Consider the following 17043-nt stretch of genomic DNA (forward strand, 5'->3'; position numbering starts at 1 on the left):
TTTCTATTCATAATTACTCGTCATTTTATGTTGCGTGGTCTGACCCATTTCTTTACGTAAGATACAAGATAGTTATCAAACGTAAACCACTTTATTACTTGTTCAATATTTTGATGCCGACCATTTTACTTACGATCATATCACTGCTTGGCTTTTTTATCCACGGATCTGAGGATAAAATATCCATAGGAATTACAACATTGTTGTCTATGGTTGTTTTACAAATGGTTGTGGCCGATCGTCTCCCTCCAGTATCAAACGCAGTCCCTCTTATAAGTAAGTCTATATCCACGTTTATATATATATATATATATATATATATATATATATATATATATATATATATATATATATATATATATATATATATATATATATATATATATATATATATATATATATATATATATATATATATATATATATATTATCGAAAAATGTTTCTGCAATTCTTAAAATTGCTTTGAGCAAAAAAATAAATAAATAAATAAAAAATTAAATTAAATAAAAAATTACTAAAAGTGTTTAAAAGCTCGAAAAGGATTATTAATGCCATCACAAAAACACAAACAAATCTCATATTTTTGGCATGATACAATCTATAAACATGTTTTGAATAGTCCTATTATAATATATTATAATATTTCAGGTTTATATTATGGAATATCAATCTTCCTTATTTCCCTTTCAACAATTATCAATGCAGTGACTCTGAACATTTACCATTATGGTGACAAGGGCTGTGAAGTTCCAATCATTTTAAAAAGAATCTGCTTTGGAAATATGTCAAGATTTTTCTGTATTTCCATTCCTTTCAACGAAAACATGAAGCAAAAGAATCCAGATGATCAGGTAATATCTCATGCACTTGTAAACGTCAATCATTTATAATGTACTTGTTTATATTAGAGAGCTACCTTCTTCATGTGAAATGATTAAAAACATAATCTCCTTTATTAGAATTATCAGGCGGTCATATTTCAATTATCTCCTGTTAAATTCCAACAAATGGACCAATATTCCTTTTTCTCGAAACAATTCGTTAATGCAACATTCTAATACAACATCATTACATTCATGCGTTCGTTGACATTTGAAATACATGTACAAGTAATTTATAAGAATTTTATAAACTAAGTAAAAATTTTAATCGCATTACCTTTTTGGATCACAAGGAGACAAAAGTGTTGACGTCACAATGCTTTTAAATTACTAAAACTATGTTTCTAAGCATCACAGATAAAGTCATTTGTTTATTTCAATTTCCTTGTCTCCCTCTCAACACTTGTGCACAGATGTATTTCTATTGTCTTGAGTTTTAGTTTCATTTAAGAGATGACTTCAGCTTTTCCATTGTCAACTTTCCTTATTTATGTAGTAATATCCCGCTAACATCTGGTGTTTACATCTCCAAACTTATTCGATACTCAAGGGGATGCTCCGAGTACGATCAATTTTTTAAACCGAGTCAGGCTACTAACAGATAAGTTGATGTTAACGGGATCCAACAACCTTGTTTAAAGTCAGCATTTCGTAAATTCTATGATCGTTATATTGACCTTATTAGCAAATATAACCTATTATTGGGTCGTAATTTGGCTGAAGTGTTTCATAACAATTGTTAGGCCTTTGTTTTAATTCTGAATTCGACGACGGAGTGTTCCAGTGGGTGCGACATGTCAACAGGGGATGCTTACTCCTCCTAGGCACCTGATCCCACCTCTGGAATTTCCAGGTGTCCGTGTTTTATGCCCTCTTCACAGATTCGTATTGTTTATAGATCTGTTTTTAGATCGATCATTAATTGTTCTTTATCTTCACCTTATTAATTAACAGAGTGTATTTCAGCTGACTGCTTTTGCTCAGGCGTAATTGGGTTATATCCTTATGAACTATTAAAACTAAATATATCACATTTAAATTTGATCTTATCATTTATTTAATTCAAACACATGGAAATTGCCAAACTGTTTAACAGTAATATTTTAGATTTTCTGTAAAAACGTCTTTTTTTTTAAAAATAGGGATTTTCTTTTAAATGGAATTTGCCTGCCAACTACACTTTAGACATCTGAATTCCTTCCCGAGAAAGTATGCACATTTCTGGTTCATGTATTTTTAAGCAGCTGTCGGCAAAGAAATTTCCTGCACTTTTTTTCTAGATTCTCAAATATGAATAATGTACATAGAAAAAAAAGCATTTTTGTCATTATCCTTATATTATCAGAATTGTCTGTGTAATCATTTATCATCGAATTTTATTATGAATCTAAAGAATAACTTTTTTTTTATCTTTCAACTTTCACTACCGTATATACTCGCCTATAGGTCGATCAGTTTATAAGTCGGTTGTGTTTTTTATGTTATTTTATAGGGATTTATCATTGTCCCTCGTATAAATCAGTACATTTTGCCAAAATCAGATAACAATTTCAGATCATTCATTGGTTTAATGTTTTTTTTTTATTTTGTTTTTGTTTTGTTTTGTTTTGTTTTTTTTTTTTTTTTTGTTTTTTGTTTTTTGTTTTTTTTTTTTTGTTTTTTTTTTTTTTGTACAGTGTTTCAAATAATAGTTTGCGAAATGACACCTATATTAAATATTTGATCTCAACAATTCATTTTCATATCAATACTCTAATGTATTTATCTGTTTTCAAATAATAATTTGTAAAATGCCACCAATATTTAATTTTATTATCAAAAAAATAAATCATACGATATTCATCGGAGTTGGGCGAAGACAGTACATTTTCCGACACGGAAATAAACTGTTTCTAGAACTCTCGTATATGTTTGGTAGAGTTTTGGACCAAAATCAAACTAAAAAAAAAAAGACTTATAGACGAGTTTGTATACGGTAAATGTATTAATCCTTATTTTTTATATTTATTTCTCGGTGAAAACACAAATTTCTGATTTGTGCAAAGCAACCATTTTTTTTTTAATCTTAAGCCACTATAAACATATTTTGTAGCATGGATACAGGACAGTAGGAACGGAAGAAAGTTCTCTCAAGCGACACTTCAAGGAAACACACAATAATAGAGGAGATGAAGACTCTCCTGATGGAAAAACAGACCTGGTCTTACTGGAGGAAATGGTGCAGTTGGTTCTGAAAAGTATCTCCCAGGAAAATGATAAACGTTTGCTGGAGCAACAGCGTTCTGATTCCCTAAAAAACGAATGGCAAGGGCTATCTTGCGTTCTCGATAGGATGTTCCTATTCATTTTCTTATTAATTTACGCTTGTTTGACCATGTCTCTATTTATTTTACATAATTGATACTCCAATCAAAGGAAATCAATTGAAAGAAATTCTGATTTACATCATAATCTTTACAGAATATTTACATCTGCCGGTGGATTGTTAATAGAGGGTCTCTACAGCCCAGTAGCTAAGTACTTCGGTATTAGCTTGAAAATACGGATATATATATATATATATATATATATATATATATATATATATATATATATATATATATATATATATATATATATATATATAATTGCTGTGGTAAAATTCAGAAATTGATTTCAAATTAAGGACTATCTCCCTCATGGATAGCTCTGATCCTTCGATATATTTAGCTCCAGTCTTTGACACCCCTTTTTTCCAGCTCTTCAAAGTTCCTTTTTCTTTTTATATTATAATAATTATTTCGGATTTCCGAAGTTCGGTATGAGCATCACTGCTCAAAGAGACATAATTTGTCGAAATGCGCATCTGATACATCAAAATTGGTACCGTATATGATTTACATCGTAAGTTTTTCATCTCGACTCGACTTTTAGCTAAGAACTTCAAAGATTTATATATTGTTTCTACGCCTTTTTGATGGGTATAAAAAGAATAAACAAAGATTAAATGTGTGTACATTTTAAAGGTAAATATTTGTAAAATTCAATAAATGCCGTATGAAATTATCGTGACTCCAAAAATCTAGCTGGGGTTGATTTTCATCTTAGCTTGTCCATCTCTTAACTGTGGTGTAATGTTTCTCTGAGGAAAAGTAACTGAGCGAGTTTAAATTCCCTACCGGGAGGTCAAGTTATTGTAAATATATGTAGTAATCATTGAATTTTAAAATAAAAATCTTAACAAAAAAAGAACCTGTTTTGGCCTTTTCTGGTTGATTTTCAAATAGTCTTGCACTAGTGTGTTCGTGTAATTTCTGATTGGTGTTAATGAAGATTTCGGTTGACTTTCACTCGGGTTAGTATACGAGGGCTATTCATTAAACAGTGGTCTCGACTTTCTCAACAGAGTAAGAATAACTTGGTATTCTTTTCTATTTTATTCACATTCCTTCAAGATAACCCCCCTTAAAGTAAACTTTAACACATCTATTAAGTCTTTTTATCCAGCTTTGGAACGCGCCTCTAAATTTCGAAAGAGGTATACCCTAGCTTCAGACAATGATACAAACCTAATGCATAACGGGAATGGAAGGTTACATTTTTTTTCAATTTAAGGAATAAGATTGATTGATTGATTGTTTATTGTTTTACGTCCCATTCGAGAATTTTTCACTCATATAGAGACGTCACCATATACCGGTGAAGGGCTTCAAATTTTGACCTTTACTCGGCACTCAGGGCCATTGAGCAGTGAGGGATCTTTATCGTGCCAACGCCTGCCGTGACACGGGGCCTCGGTTTTTAAGGTCTCATCCGAAGGACCCGCAACTTTCACTTCAAAGTGCCGAGCGCATGGCGAAGGAACAGTTGCTACCTATTTTTTATCGACTCAGGTCTGTCGCGGCCGAGATTCGAACTCACGACCTCCCGATCACGTTAAGGAATAAGAAAAAGTCACAAGGTGATAAAGCTGGTGAAAGAGGGTGATCCAGTTGTTGTATCTTATTTCCCAGTTTTCTTTCGTGTTAGTGAAAATGTAAGTTTCACACGTCGTAACAATTTCTTGTAGAGTTAGACTCTTTTATCACATTTTCCGTACACTTTCAATAGTTTCCTAGAAATTTTCAATCTCTTTCATTTCTGTTCAACATTTAAAATTTTGGGTTCCACCCTTACAAAAATTTACTACAGTTAACTATAGTTTACCATAGTTAACTATACTAAAAACGTCGATACTTTGATTTACTACGAAACTTTAATCAGGAACTGTTTTGAGATTTCAGTGCTTAAAATCTCTTAAATTCGGTAACAGTGATGTAAAATTTGGAAATGATATGTGAATATACAGGCAATAGTTCCATTTAATATTAAAAAAATGTGCATGTATAAATGGAGAACATAAAATATAACAATCTCAAAATTCATAGTAAAAAACTTTGATTTACTATAGTAAAAACTATAGTAAAGCATAGTTAACTATAATATTTTTTGTTTGTGCACCACCTCTCAGATATTTTTCTGACGCCGAAACGTTTTTTTTTTTAATCTTAAAAACGCTACCCGATAAAATGTTCATCTTTTGGCAATCTGGTTCAAAGTCACTCTGCCGACTCTGTCAATAATGTTTTTCACTGCTGCGACTGATTTCTCATTTATAATTGATCTAGGCCTTCCTGACTGTTTAACATTTCCAACTTAATCTCTGCCTAGTTTGAAATACTTTAGTAAACTGTTTTGATAGGTATAGCAGATTTACATATAATGATACGAGTTCTTTGAAAATTTCATTTCCCGTAATATTCATTAGGAAACGACATTTGATATACAACATGATGTTCAAAATGTCTTTTCTGGACTTTCAGTCTGTCTTCATATTAACAGTGTCCTGAGGATGGGTCCGGAAATGGTGCTTTGGAATTTGCTTTGTTAATAGTTTGTGACTACGTGCCAATTCAATATAGTATGGAAGACAATAAATTTTCTAGAAATGTTCAATTCAATCACGTGCAAAATTCAAATGGAGTACATTCAGTGTCATTATTTAATGAATAGCCCTTGTACGTGTACTTCAAAATACTTGTGGAATTATCTTTTGATAGTTTCTTAAAATCATAAACTAATCAAAGTAATGCAACCGACCAATAAATTAAAGATAGAAAAATCGTATATTTAAAAATTTTAAAGCTAAAGCGGGGTAATCCATATATACAAAATTCCAGCATCAGTACAAGTGTATATGAATCTATAACATCATACGCGTATTTTCCATTTAAACATAAATTTTACCGAAAATAGATCGTCAGTTGTCCAGCTATTCATGCACATCTTTCCTTATAATTCAATTAAGTGTTTCCTTTCAATAGATTTCCCCACTTTCCATCGTAGTTTCTATATATAAGAAACACACACACACACACACAAATTCTGTGAGAAGTGACATCAATGATAGCCCATCATTTAGTCTCGATGTGCAATGCTGTTAAAGTTCCCAGACAAACGTTTACTACAAATAACTACATGTATGATAGTTTACTACATTTTACTATATTTAGATTACTATATATTGCAAAACTATGATACTATAGTAAAATATAGGTAACTATAGTAAACAATAGTATTTTTGTTTGGGTTATGTTCTGTCTCTTCAATTGCTTGGATAAAGTTATTGCCCTGTGCATTAATTATCAATCAAATTATCAGTTTAAGTTGGTATTTTGTTATAAGATTAAATTCTGGACAGCTCTTGCAAACGTTGATGTGTGGGTTTAAGTTCTTTTATTTATTTATTTACTTATTTATTTTGCTTTATTTGTTTTATAATCTTGTTTTTGTAATCTATGCAAGACACCATAAAAAATTCCCTCACAAAAGGACTTCATTTAGCATGATTTTAATAATTTTGATGTTTCGCTTAAGAAAATTGCATACTTCTTATGTGTGCTTTTTTTCTTATCAGGTTGAAAAAAAATTGATTATTTGGTGTGTTAATTTTAATTAAATACGCTGTATAAATAATATATAAATTAAACATTTAATTAATACACTCGATTTCTTGAGATCGTCTGTTTCTGTCTATTGTGTATTAATACCCCCTTACCAAGAAATTGTTGAGTGTTTGTGATGTGTTTATTCAAATACATTTACATGCCCCTGTACCACAACAGATTCAAGACGGATGTGAATACTTAAAGACTCGAAGGATTTTTTTTAGAAAGTTTGAAATCAAAAAATTAATTTTACCAAAATCAATAGCACCAAAGCCTACGAGTTTTCAACACTTTATGCAGCCATTCTCCACGATGAATTAAATTCAAGTAATCCGAAGTTGATATTAAAAAGATGCTCGCGTTTTTTGATTGACAATATCTATGTTTTTGTTTGTTTGTTTGTTTGTTTTTTGAGTTTCTAGTTGACAATATCTATGTTTTTTTTCTTTTTGTTTGTTTGTTTGTTTTTTTTAGCTCAAATCTTCCAACAATCTGTTGAAATTCTCATGGTACTAATTGCGCCCATTTTATTATCAGATCTATCTATGTATTCGTGTTCAAAACATCTACACGAAAAGAAGAAATCTCTTGCTGTGGCCTTCGACGACGTTTTATCAGTAAACAATATTCATTTTTATTCCTACGTCGATTGGTTATATCCCTTTGAATTCGAAATGAAAGACAACGTCCGTTTCATATTTGGATATTTTACTAGAAAAAGACATAAATGTCACACTAACAACAAAACTTTATGATAAACGTGATGACTTCAACTTCAGCTTTTCTATCTCAACTTCCCTTTTTTATGTAGCAATATACAGTTATCACCTGCATATGGAGTTTATGTCTCCCACTTGATTCGAGCATGATATACGTACGAACAATATCTAAAACGAGGCAAGATATTGACAAATAAGTTAATGATATGAGGTTATCAACAGTTGCGTTTAAATTCAGCATTTCACAAATACTATGGTCGATACATAAACCTTGTTGGCAAATACAATTTGTCTTTAAGTCGAATGTTGACTAATGATTTTCATTCAAATTTTTCGGCCATTATTTTCATAATGAATTGTCTGCAGATTTTTCCGTTTTCCCGATCATGTCAAGGAGCACACGGCAGGTGTGACTGGTCGACAGGGTGTTGCTTACTTCCCTGTGGCACCTGATCCCACTTCTGATGTTATTAGAGGTCCCTGTTTCTCTGCTCCAAATTTGCAATGTTCCAATGGATTTTTGAGCTTTTGAACATCAAAATTTGGAAGCGTGTTTTCTCTGTAGCTTTGAAAACTAACATCGAACAAGTTATTTTTGACAGTTATGTTCAGTTTCTAGCTCACCTGAGCTGAAAGCTCAAGTGAGCTTTTCTGATCACATTTTGTCTGTAGTCCGTCTGCCTGTCTGTCCGTCTGTCCATCCGTCTGTCTGTAAACTTTTCACATTTTCGACTTCTTCTCCAGAACCACCGGGCCAATTTCAACCAAACTTGCCACAAAGCATCCTTGGGTAAAGGGGATTCAAGTTTGTTCAAATGAAGGGCCACACCATCTTTCAAGGGGAGATATTTAAGAATTAGTGAAAAATTAATAGCGTCTTTTAAAAAATCTTCTTCTCAAGAACCACAGGTCCAGGAAAGATTAAACTCACGTGGAAACATCCTCAGGTAGGGTAGATTCAAGTTTGTTCAAATCATGACCCCCGGGTAGGGCGGGGCCACAGTGGAGGATCAAAGTTTTACATAGAAATATATAGGAAAAATTTTAAAAATCTTCTTCTCAAGAACAGCAAAGGCATGATGAGTTATATTTATTTGGAAGCATTCTCAGGTAGTGTAAATTCAAGTTTGTTCAAATCATGACCCCGGGGGTAGGGCGGGGCCACAATGGAGGATCAAAGTTTTACATAGAAATATATAGGAAAAATCTTTAAAAATCTTCTTCTCAAGAACAGCAAAACCATGATGAGTTATATTTTTATGGAAGCATTCTCAGGTAGTGTAAATTCAAGTTTGTTCAAATCATGACCCCCGGGGATAGGGCGGGGCCACAATGGAAGATCAAAGTTTTATCATAGAAATATATAGGAACAATCTTTAAAAATCTTCTTCTCAAGAACAGCGAAGCCCTGATTGGTCATATTTTTATGGAAGCATCCCCAGGTAGTGTAGATTCAAGTTCAGTCAAATCATGACCCCCACAATGGGGGATCAAAGTTTTATATAGAAATATATAGGAAAATTTTTTAAAAATCTTCTTCTCAAGAACAGCAAAGCCATGATTGGTCTTATTTATATGGAAGCATCCTCAGGTAGTGTAGATTCTATTTTGTTCAAATCATAACCCCCAGGGGTAGGGTGGGGCCACAATGGAGGATCAAAGTCTTAAATAGAAATATATAGGAAAATATCTTCTTCAGAAGAACTGCAAAGCCATGATTAGTCATTTTGATATGGAAGCATCCTCAGGTAGTGTAGATTCAAGTTTGTTCAAATGATGACCCCTGGGGTAGGGTGGGGCCACAATGGGGGATCGAAAGTTTTACATAAGAACATACAGAAAAAAAATTCTTCTCAAGAACAGAAAAGATATGTTTAGTCAGATTGATATGGAAGCATCCTCAGGTAGTGTAGATTCAAGTTTGTTCAAATCATGACCCCTGGGATAGGGAAGAGCCACAATTGGGATCAAATTTTTACAAAGGAATATATGGGATTTTTTTTAATCTTCTCAAGTACAACAAAACCATTTGTTAAATTGACATGGAAGCATCATCAGGTAGTTTAAAATTCACCCCCCCCCCCCCCCCCCGGTAATCTTTTCAATACTGAACTGATTTGTGCTTTTGCCTAGCCAATGTGCTCAGGTGAGCGATGTGGTACATAGGCCTCTTTTTGGGTATGTGTTAATGAGATCTGTTAAAAATTTTCTCACTTATTTTCCATTCTAAATGCATACATACACCTGGAGTAGGGCAACCTTGGCATTCACAACATACCCGGTATCTTCGTAATATATCCATACTCTTTCTTTTAGGGTTCACTTTTTTTTACCGCAGCAGAATAAAAATAATCACTTAAACTTCGTGATGATATTAATTTTTCACCTGAGTCATTATCAAAATCTGCGAAAATTCTGGTCCCTGGAATTGACAAACTTTCAGAAATTGGCAATTAAGAACTTAAATTTTGTAATCAGTAGATAAATTATAGCAACTTTCTCCAGTTATCAGGATATACTAATATTGGTTCTAGATGATGTATGTTATAATTACTTTACTAGTGGATTAGAACGTATCAGTATGAACCCATTACTAGTATGTGATGCCCCAAACCCTAGCTAGGATCTGCTTTAAAAGTATTCAACTTCCACTATATGCTGCCTTTATTATGAAATACAGTCAATGTTAACTATATATTTTTCAAGTGATAATAAACTTTAATTTTAACATTTTTTTTCATTCAGATTTTATCTCAGATCAATGTTAAACAATTATTGAAATGCAAATAATACGTCTTACAGGAGTAGCAAAGTGATTTTTGTTAAAGAAAATACATTTCTATCGTACATCGGTAACTCTTGCTTCCCAGACAGTAATGCAAATGATATGCATATGACCTCGGATGTGAACTCATTCGGAAAAAAAAAATACGCATGCGTGTAGTGCATATTGGGGAAGAAAATGTCGGCGGCAACGAAATCAAAGCCAGGACCAAAGCGCAAGTTGACCGATTCGGCCAGAAAACGCAACAAAAAAGAAGCAAACTCTAAACTAAATAAAAACAGAATTTATATCGGTGATCAGTATGATCGATGGACTGAGCTGAAGACCGATCTCCATCTCAACAATAACACCGAAGTTGCAAAGATTCTCCTTGACAGGTAGGTCAAATATAACCGCGTATATCTTGCTTTCTTTCAAATGAATTTAGCTAGAGTCAATAAAACAGCTATAATTTATAAACTCGTTAGTAATATATGGCTATGTATACATTGTTCACTTCAGCGCAATGACATAACCAACAAAATTATTTTGGGGGGCCCCTTGAGGGGGCAGCCATGGACAATTGGAGACGTCTTTATCTTTCATGGAATAAATGAATTTTTTACTGATTAAAATGGTTCAACGCAACATTTGATTTAATTTAAACCCATATGATGAACTATTTTGATAATGTTTTTGTGTTTAAACACATATTGCAATATATTTTATTTAATTTTGGCAGTATTATTTTACATCATGCATCAGTATCAATCAATCAGCTTTCCTAATCATTTCACACTGTAGGAAGTAATCCGACTCTAAAATATGTAAATTTAGTAGAGTTTAGCCATGTTTGCTGTGGAATAATATGTGGTTTGGAACAAGTTTAACCCCCCCCCCCCCAAAAAAAAAAAAATTGTAAAGTTTTAAAAACTTGGTAGAACACTAAAAAATCATGCAGTACCTGATTTAGGCGATTCAATGAAAGTCCTAGAGAGTGAGCAGAGTTACCACTGTTAATTTTATGTTTTAAATTATGTAATATGCAGTTTTGATTTGCCCTTCAGCCTGTTAAGATTTGCTTGCTTATAAATCATATATGCAAACATTATTTGACAAAATTAAAGATTGCTGTATGATCTTATAATTTAAAAATTACCTCAGCACTATCTGCAATTTATATTGGTAAGGCCAAATAAAAAAATATGTGTGGTTCCGGTTACCCGACCTTCCCTATTTTATACCCCCGACCCTAAACTTTTTTTTGGCAATTTTCATATTTTTTCCGGAATTTCCCCCGATTTCCATCAATGGCTCCAGTTTAGGTTTTAGTTTCAGCAATGACGGCCTCCTTGCAAAACATAGTGCAAGTGTTTAATAGTGTTAAATCCAGAGCAAGCTAGCATGTAAGTGTCCCCTACCAATATTGACTAGTATATTATCACACCACATCTAAATGCCATTTGCAAAGCAGTGATAGGTATTATTTAGAAAAAATTAAGAAAATCATTTTGTTTAAAAAAAAAAAAAAAAAAAAAAAAAAAAAAAAATCCCTACCTACCTACCCTAATTTTTTTGGAAGTGTAACCGGAACCACACATATTTTTTTGTTTGGCCTAAATATTTTGCATGTAAAATTTTATGTTATTTAATATTCTTATACATAGATTGAAAATACCCCACTTATTTACATTTGTTTCATCTTTGGTATAATCAGTAAAATATATATATATGAAGTATCTTAGAAAATGAAAAATTATAATTTTTCAGGTATCTTGCAACCCAACCACCAATAGAATATCAGGTTGAAGAAATTCAAAAAACTCCAGTGATTGGAGTGCAAGTTGGTCTGTCAACACCAGATGTTAAACATGTGCAGACTTCAACACCTGGACCTTCTTATAAAACTCTGATTCATCAACTTGCTTGTCCTGTATCAGATATTTCTTCTGAATTAAGCAACAGGTAATTTTTTTTTCTAAATAAATAGTGTCTCATAACAAATTCATTATCGTACTCTTCCACTTTTAAATCTTGTTCTTTTTCGTATGACCTAGCCAAGATAAAAATTGTTGTGTTTCCACTTACCAGTGGACCCTTGATAACAATTCAGACCCTTGACATGTATTTTGGTTCATGTTCATTATGATATAATTTGCAATAATTAAGAGAACATTTATCTGAGTATGATATAATCATATTTACATAAAGCTAATTAATAGTCTATAATAAAAAAAAACTACCAAAAGTCAAGAGAATTTTGGCATTCAATATCTTGGAGTTTTATTAAAACGCTGAGTTTGCACTATGTAAGCGAGTATGCCCCAATGACCCTATAAGTAATGATTGAATCTCTGTTTTGTCAACCCTTATTCATTATCTCCTTTTATTACCATAACTACATATACCAGTATGTACCAGTAGATATTTCAGATTTCAAAAATTTCAATCAGACTTTATAAGAAATTGTATTTTTTTTTAAAACAGGGATGAGGAGTTATCTGGTGTAGAAGCATTGCCAACAAAGAGGCGGAAACTTCAGAAGTCAACACTGTCAAACAGTTTTCTTTATAGTCCACAGTAAGGATAAAAATATATGTTATAAGTAAACATAATACACAAGTAATAAATTCCAATAATTCCAATAATGATAATTAGAATATAAATTGTCAAATTTTTAGAACAATGTTTTATGAATACGCAGTCATTTTTACTCACCTGAGCCGAAGGCTCAAGTGAGCTTTTCTGATCGAAATTTGTCTGTTGTCTGTAGTTGTCTGTAGTTGGCATTGTAAACTTTTCACAATTCATCTTCTCCAGAACTACTTGGCCAATTTCAACCAAACTTGGCACAGAGTATCCTTGGGTAAAAGGGATTCAAGTTTGTTTCAAATCATAACCCCCTCCCTCCCTTTTAGGGGTAGGTCGGGACCACTTATGCATTTAAGCTTTTCAGTACTAAACTGATTTTTGCTTTTTTCCTAGCCACAGTGCTCAGGTGAGTGATGTGGCCCCTGGGCCTCTTGTTAAATTAATTACACGTAACAGGAGGGAATACTTGTAATAGTTTTTCAGCTGGTTAGTCGAGTGATTTAAATTGCACACATGTTGTAGGTTATCTGTAATTGACATCACTGAAACTGATGACCATGAGGATGACAGTTCTTCAGATTCTGATTATGAGCCAAGTTTCAATATAAGTTTGAGGTACTGTAGTCTTTTCTGTCATACTAAATTTGAAAAAAAAAAAAATAAATAAAATTTCTTTCAAAAAATGCATGTTATGGACACTGTGACACTGACTTTCAATTAAAGATTGCTAATGAAAGAAAATTGAACTTAATCAAGGAACCATCCACAGTTTTTGTAAAATAGCAGATTTTTTACATCAATTTCTTTTTAATTTTTTTATGTAGACCTAACACTGCCAACTTCACCTCACTTGACATAGAAAATTATTCAGATGAAGAAGAATACAATGAAAATGAAGATGATGACATTTGTGAGCCAAGTACTGATGGACAAGACATGGTAAAGATTTCCAAAGCAGAAGACATTACATCAGACCAGTCATTTCTGGTGTACAACCAATGCCTGATGAAGCTTGCAGCAATCAATGTCCCAAAAACCTGTACAGCAAAAAACTGTGGAGCAGAAGTCTCTGTCACCAGGAGTATCATTGGATCAGCAGTACATTTGAAATGGGTAAATGATAAGTGTTTTCTAGATTTTTAGTTGTGCTTAATTAAAAGCTTGGTGGAATTAAGGGAGAGGTGGATGGGAGACAAATCAGAGAAAATTGATTCAAATTTTCATTTATTTTACAAATTGTCATTTAACTTGTTGCTGAGAGTTATTTTCTTATATTTTAGCTTTCATGTCTGATGTTCATTATCACTGTTTAATTACATTTACTAATTAACAGGTTTCCAGACAAAATCATGTATTGTACGAGTGGTGCTCCCATTGACACTTCTTTAGAAGATGGCTTTTTAAAAAAAATGAACTTGATAATTTACAGTTTAATTTTCATATAAGTCAAATATGAACGCCCTATCATATGTCATTCAAAAGTACCCAATCACCAAAGTTAAAATTTTTGAAAATTAGTTCAGACATCAAGGTCAAGGGTCAAAAGTCATAGCATACTTGGAAACATTTTGTTACAGATATTGCAGATGTCAAATATGAAAGCCCCATCTCTTCTCAATCAAAAGTTGTAAAAAAATATATTTTTTAAATATTTTTGAAAAGTAGGTCAAACTTCAAGGTCAATGTCACGGGTCAAAAATCAAAGTATGTGTAGAAAGGCCTTGTCACAGGTAATATACATGTGTAATATGAAAGCCCTACCTCTTCTCATTCAAAAGTTATGACCAAGGTTAAAGTTTTTGGGACAAATGGACAGACAAATGAGATTAAATGTCCTCTCGCTTCTGCGAAAGCGGGGGATAAAAATTGGAGTGAGATATATATTTGTCATCCTTTTTGCAAAACTCGTGTGATTTTGAATGTAGATAACTATGTAGCTGTTCACCTTTTTTTTTTTTAGAAGCACAGCAGAATTGGAGAATTTCCAAAATTTAATTTTGGTGTATGCCTCCAAAAGACATTCCTACAGTCCCCCAACGTATAGGGCAAGAAATTACCTTGCAGCACTTGACCACAATGGTCACTGTGAGAGAGAAACAAAGAAAAACAAGGATGGTTCTATAAGGTAAACTGTTTTTGAGATATGCAGCTGATATCTATGCATTTCCATTTGTCAATTACTGTTACTTCACTGTAGACATGTATTTAAGTGTAATAAATATACCAGTTTGCTTGCAAGAATTACTGTATAAATTGTTTTGGTTAAATTCCCTTATTAATCCTCATAAGCTAAGTTTACAATATTTATTTATTTTCCTTGTAGGTATCAAAGATCCTTCAACAAAAAAAGTGGTGTCTGGTCCGTACACGAATTGAAAGCTGAAAAAAAACTACCCCTACATTCCGGCTTTGATTCATAAAATAATCACAAAGCGATTGGAAGATGCTATTGGAATGTCTCAAAATGTTGTTTTATCAGCAGATGATCCTAGAAGAATTTCCAAGACCTTGGCACCAATTCCTCCACCTACAACTCAAGAACTTGTCCTTAAACAGAAATCTAGATTTGTTGATCAATCCAAATAAGACTTTCGATTATTCTTGGGACACTAGTCTTGAGCCTTTTGACTTTCATGGAGAACAAGAAGTCTGTGAGCGAATGCTCACTAGTAATACCCACACTCTGATGTTAATATGCGCTCTCATGTTGACGTCGAATTCATACAAAAATGAATCCCACTAAATGACTTGCCTAAAGAACAAGTGTGCTAAAATTTCAAGCATCAATAATGAGTAGTTGCTGAGAAAATTGTGACGAAAATTTGATATGGACAGACACACAGATAAACAGGAAGTTGACATCAGATTCAAACAAAAATGAATCCATCCATATGGTATGCCTAAACAAAGATTGTGCTAAATTTTCAAGTATCTATGATGAGTTGTTGCTGAGAAAACTGCAATGGAAATTTGGTTTGGACAGACACACAGATAAACAGAAAGTTGACATCGGATTCAAACAAAAATGAAACCCACCATGTTGCATGCCTGAAAAAAGAGTGTGCTAAAATTTCATTCATCTGCAATGTTTAGTTGCTGAGGAAACTGCCATGAAAAATTGTTACAGATTCACGGACACACAGACAGATACAAAAGAGTAAAACAGTATACCCCCTTCCCTTCTGAGTGGGGTATAATAAAAGTTCATGTACAAGATTTTCCAGGATTGTTAATCATGACCATTTTCTAGCAAGCTATTGTCATTCTTTGAAAGACTAGTACATATACATATACATGAAGTGCATATTGTAAAAGGTCTCTCTAAATATGGTTTGCATTTACTAGTAAATTATTCTCATTGAAAATTACATTGTATATGTACATGTATATATGGTAAATACATGTTTTTTTTCTAGGACTGTTGTGTAACTACTAATGATTGCAGATATCTTGTATATTTAAATTCAGATCTGCTGTTGTGTTTACAAGTGTGATCCTTCACACCTGATTTGCAATATTTATGGCAGTTATCAGCTGCCATCTTTCACTTGATATGTGTTATATTTACTAGATGTCCTTGCCTGCATTTTCTAACAAAAAAGCGATTTTAAATTGTTAATTTTTTTTTATATTATCTCTATATCATTACAAACAAATAACATCAAAAGTTGAATCATTGTTACAATAAATTTGTTGAATTTATCCTAGTCTGCCAGGTACATAACCTCTGTACTGTCCAAAAGCATTTGGATACTTGTCTCTGATTTTCCAAACACAACAGCTTGGGATGGGTCTGCGGTGCCCAGCTCCTAGATGCCCATGCTGCCACAAAGTGTACTGTCTGTACCCAGCATGACGATTGGCTCTGTTGTAGTCATCGTCATCTTGAATGGCAAAGATTTCCTGCCTGTATGCCCGGGCAACATGTAAAATTAGTTCATCAAGAACTACTATATCAAAGTCCTGAAAGAGAATATATATATGGCATTGTACATACTGCAGAAAATTGGTCATAATGTAAACTACATCATCAGGTTTGTCTGTCAAGGTCATGATTAATTAAGGTCATAAAGATCATTGAAAAAAAAGAGTTTTCTGTTTGTTTAGTAAATGACAGGGC

General features: G+C 32.8%; 1 pseudogene; it reads left to right on the plus strand.

Annotated features, from left to right (window-relative positions):
* Window positions 1-10529: 10529 nt before the first annotated feature.
* On the plus strand, window positions 10530-15666 carry LOC133194227 (uncharacterized; annotated as a pseudogene).
* The last annotated feature ends 1377 nt before the right edge of the window (window positions 15667-17043 follow it).

Source organism: Saccostrea echinata, unplaced genomic scaffold (assembly GCF_033153115.1).
Source record: "Saccostrea echinata isolate AGI-Se365-2 ecotype Australia unplaced genomic scaffold, CSIRO_AGI_Sech_v1 ptg000029l, whole genome shotgun sequence".
Lineage (NCBI taxonomy): Eukaryota > Metazoa > Mollusca > Bivalvia > Ostreida > Ostreidae > Saccostrea > Saccostrea echinata.